At 45.0% G+C, this 5,000-nt stretch overlaps 1 protein-coding gene across 6 annotated transcripts in view; it reads left to right on the plus strand.

Annotated features, from left to right (window-relative positions):
• Positions 1-5,000, plus strand: part of LOC122247590 (uncharacterized) — a 61,802-nt gene that overhangs the window by 347 nt on the left and 56,455 nt on the right. For all 6 annotated transcript variants that reach the window (XM_043006984.2, XM_086533157.1, XM_086533158.1 and 3 more), the window contains exon 2: positions 3,198-3,845. The gene's annotated coding sequence lies outside the window, so the exon portion shown is untranslated. The remainder of the gene's footprint in view (positions 1-3,197; positions 3,846-5,000) is intronic.

The following is a 5,000-nucleotide window of genomic DNA, read 5'->3' on the forward strand; positions in this document are numbered from 1 at the left end:
AGCTATTGATGTATTAACAACAATGGTGATGGTTATGATTATGATGATAATACTAATGATGATGACAATTGTAGCAAGAATAGGATAATAAAGATAATGATAACAATGACACTGCTAATATTGAGAAGGGTAATGACAATAATAGTAATGATAATTATGATTATAACAACAATAATAATCAAAATTATAATGATAATAATTATTATCATTATTATATCGATCACAACTTAAAATATGATTGCAATTGATCAAATTATCATCATCATCACCATCATCAAAATCAAAAGATAATATCATGATAGTGAACATATTGATCACTATCCTGAATATAATCCTCATCAATTCATAATATCCAACTGCCAATTTTAACATAAATCCCTGCTTCGCTCGTTCGCTTGTCTCAGTCTGTGGCCAGTGGCTTCAATAGGATGTGTTCGAACGCCTTATTTTTAAAATCTGAGTTGATTACATGATTGTCTTATGTACTTGTTGATTTATGTATATTTTCTTTTCTTATCGTGCTTAGATTTCTTTTGTGAGTGTTTTAATTGTATGAATTCCCTTGATTTTAATTTTCTTTGTGCTTTCATTATTTTGCATAATTGTTTTTTATGTAGTTGTTATGTTTTTGTTCCGTTTGTTTACAGTTTAACGCGACTTTCATTTTTTATGGAGGTTGATTTACACACACTCCCACTTTAACTCACACACACACACACACACACACACACACACACACACACACACACACACACACACACACACACACACACACACACACACACACACACACACACACTTACACTCCCACACACACACACATACCCCCCCCCCACACACACACACGCACAAACACACACATACCCCCCCACCACCACACACACACGCACCAACACAAACACAAACACACACTCTTACACTCACACACACATACCCCCACCCACACACGCACATACCCCCCCCCCCCACACACACACACTACAAGTGTCACGCACACAAGACAAGTGCCACGAATGCTGCGACAAATCAGGACGGAATGGCCGCATGTTAACTCCAGACGTGTCTTATGGGTCGACTACACCAGTGGGGAACAGAGTGGCAAATAATGGGCGCGTGGGCGGTGGGAAAGGCTGGTCTGTTTAGATGGTCTGTGGCCTGCTGTTTCGGTGGAAGAGGCGGGTCTGTTTAGGTGGGAAAGAAAGGCCTGCTGTTTCGGTGGGAAAGGCGGGTCTGTTTAGGTGGGAGAGGCGGGTCTGTTTAGGTGGGAGAGGCGGGTCTGTTTAGGTGGTGTGTGGCCTGCTGTTTCGGTGGGAGAGGCGGGTCTGTTTAGGTGGTCTGTGGCCTGCTGTTTCGGTGGGAGAGGCGGGTCTGTTTAGGTGGTCTGTGGCCTGCTGTTTCGGTGGGAGAGGCGGGTCTGTTTAGGTGGTGTGTGGCCTGCTGTTTCGGTGGGAGAGGCGGGTCTGTTTAGGTGGTCTGTGTCCTGCTGTTTCGGTGGGAGAGGCGGGTCTGTTTAGGTGGTCTGTGGCCTGCTGTTTCGGTGGGAGAGGCGGGTCTGTTTAGGTGGTCTGTGTCCTGCTGTTTCGGTGGGAGAGGCGGGTCTGTTTAGGTGGTCTGTGTCCTGCTGTTTCGGTGGGAGAGGCGGGTCTGTTTAGGTGGTCTGTGTCCTGCTGTTTCGGTGGGAGAGGCGGGTCTGTTTAGGTGGTCTGTGGCCTGCTGTTTCGGTGGGAGAGAGGGTCTGTTTAGGTGGTCTGTGGCCTGCTGTTTCGGTGGGAGAGAGGGTCTGTTTAGGTGGTCTGTGTCCTGCTGTTTCGGTGGGGGAGGCGGGTCTGTTTAGGTGGTCTGTGGCCTGTTGTTTCGGTGGTCTGTGACGTTTAAGTTGGTCGTTCTGTGGAGTTTTATCCAGGCATTCTGTGACGTTATGTATAGAAGTTCAGTGGCGTTCTATACAGGCATACAGTGACATTCTATGTAGGTTTTTTCTGTGGCGTCCTACTTAAGAGTTTCCATAGCGTTCTATGTAGCCTCACTTTGACGTTCTGTTTAGACGTTCTGTGGCGCTCTACTACTACTCTGCTGTGTTCTATTTAGGCGTTCAGTGATGTTTTATTTAGGCGTTCTGTGACGTTTTATTTAGGTGTTCTGTGACATTTTATTCATGCGTTCTGTGGCGTTCCATCTTGTAGTTCTGTAGTAGTAGAACGCAGACTTAGAAATAAACTGAACGCAATAGTTGTCTGTAGTGCACAGCAGGTGGTCTGGTCTTAATATGCAAGGACTTTGTATTATGGTTTTAAGTGGTGTGTATATGACCCGCCGTGTAGTTCCATTTGTAAAAAATTATCCATGTTTAAAAGAGAGAGACAGATCAGCTTTCGTGTTGTTGCTTATTTTTTTTCTCTCTCTCTCAATGTTCGTGGCGATGTTATTTTTCTTCTGTCGATTATTCAGATATCAGAATTGATGTCAGAAGATTATCGTTCCCCACACCCTACTCAACGCATTACTGGAACCCGCATTCAGTGTCTACAGTCTTGTTTATGTGTCGTTGAGGCGTGACTGCTCCCCCTCGGTGTGTTGACATCATTCTCCCCTTCGTATGTGTGTGGCTTTTCTTATTGTCGGTCTGTTGTATGGGCTTGTCTCTCTCCTTCTTGTCCTTCTTTTCTGTCTCTTTCGCTCACAGGATCTTTGTGTTTTTTTTTTTTCATATTTTCGTCTCTGTTTTTCTTTATGTCTGTTTGTCTGTCGGTCTCTCTCTTTCTTTTTTTCTCTCTCTTTCTTTTTTCTCTCTCTCTTTCTTCTCCCTCTCTCTCTCACTCTCTCTCTCTCTCTTTCTCTCTCTCTCTTTCTTTCTCTCTCTCTCTCTCTCTCTCTCTCTCTCTCTCTTTCTCTCTCTCTCTCTCTCTCTCTCTCTCTCTCTCTCTCTCTCTCTCTCTCTCTCTCTCTCTCTCTCTCTCTCTCTCTCTCTCTCTCTCTCTCTCTCTCTCTCTCTCTCCTAACAATTTTCCTTCTCTGCCCCCCTAATTCCCTAATTCCTCCTCTCCCTCCCCTCCCCTCCCCTCCCCTCCCTTCCAACCATTCCCCCGCTATCTAAATCAAACTTCCTTTTCATAATTATCCCAGAGTTAGGATATGCAGGCAGGCAGGCACTTTTATCTCTATTCTGATTAGATAAAAAAATTTCCACCTATTTCCAGACTGACGCCGGCAAGAGGAACCAAGGGATAGAAAGAGGATTACGCACGCTTGCAGAGAGTAATCCCACGCGAGTTGGTCGACCACACAACCAAGAGTCAGTAAGAGTCAGCAAGAGTCAGCAAGAGTCAGGAGCTCTTGGATGACCAATAGTTTTCTAAGCGGATGTGACGCGCCTGGACAGCCACACAGAGCCACAAATTACCTCTCGTCATACGTGCTGAAAGGAAACACTCGCTTTCTCGCCTCGTGTTGTTCTTACCGTTGTTGTTGTTCTTGTGTCTGGATTCGTGTTTTGCAAAGAGAAGGAGAAGATAAAGAAGGAATTAACATTGATGTTATGTATGTTTGAGAAAGAAAAGAAAAGAAAGTAAAAAACAGTAACAGTTGGAAAAAAGGAAGAAGAAAAAAAAACGTGATACTTTTTTGGCGGGGAAAACATTAAGACGAGTAATTCGAACGTCATTCGGATCTCTTTGTTCTTCCACTTCGGCGCACCTTTGTTAACCAGTGCATTAACCAACGATAAAGTAGCGATGAACTGAACAAAGCTCCATCCTGTGACACTGCTAGACCCAAGTAGTCCCTTACTACCTGGGATATCCGGCGGAGTCCTATACGTCAGAGGCGAAGACACGTCCGGCAAAAAGGTGAGTTGACACGTGATTCATAGTACTTCGAGACCTAGTTTTTATCTGTGGAAAGGAGGCTCTCTCTTTCTCTCTATCTGTTTCTCTAACTTCCTCTCTCTCTCTATCTCTCTCTCTCTCTCTCTCTCTCTCTCTCTGTCGCTTCTTCTTCCCCTTCCTCTCCTCCTCTCCCTCCCTCCCTCCCTCCACCCCCTCCCACTCCTTCCCTCCCTCCCTCTCCCTCTCCTTCTCCTTCTCCCCCTCCCTCTCCCTCCCTCCCTCTCTCCCTCCCTCCCCCTCCCCCCTCTCCCTCTCTCTCTCCCTCTCCCTCTCCCTCTCCCTCTCCCTCCTTCCCTCCCTCTCCCTCTCCCTCCCTCCCTCTCCCCCTCCCCCTCCCTCTCCCCATTTGATCGCCTTACATAAGATCGTATTTTACCGTTTTAATGTCCTGCGGAAGGATGCTCTAATTTCGAAACTCAGACCGGAAGGAAGAATACATAATGATTGCGTTGCAAGGTCAAAGTAAATTCAAAGTAAAGTTAAAGTAAGTTCAAAGTGGATCTAGTTTTAGCAAGTGAACGACAATAGTGTTTACATAGTCACCCTGCCAGCTAAAAAAAAAAAAAATCTCACCAGCGCATGATTATGTTCATGTAAATCTATAATTTTGAAGTGATATACATATGTGACTTTTTTTTATGAATCTTACTTTGTTTGCGTCTTGTTAAGTATTAGTTATATAACATCCCTCTTCGCCTTTCTTATCATTTGCCTTCTATCTGCTATGGATATTGTCGTGACCTCTTGTTCATCCTCTCTCTTGTCTTTCCCTTTTCTTGTTTCTTATCTATTCCTGATAATACGATTCCCTGATTTTCTCCTTCTGAAACGCGCCTCCTCACTATTCTTCTTCTCTTTGCCTCTTTTTATTACCTTGGCCACTTTCTTTTATCTATGGCCACCTCGTATTTTTGTAGCTTCTTACTAAGGCCTCTTTTCCTTATCCTGGCCTCTTCCTCTTATCTTGGCCTCCTCCTCTTATCTTGGCCTCTTCTTATTACCTTCGCCTCTTCCTCTTATCCTGACCTCTTCACCTGGATTACCAGGTACCCCTCCCCCCCACTTTTTCCCCGCCTCTCCCTCAACATGTTTACAGCGACCTGTGTGAGCCCTCAC

This window comes from Penaeus japonicus, unplaced genomic scaffold (assembly GCF_977035675.1).
Source record: "Penaeus japonicus unplaced genomic scaffold, GWHDUDI00000001_assembly GWHDUDI00000038, whole genome shotgun sequence".
NCBI classification, from domain to species: Eukaryota; Metazoa; Arthropoda; class Malacostraca; order Decapoda; family Penaeidae; genus Penaeus; species Penaeus japonicus.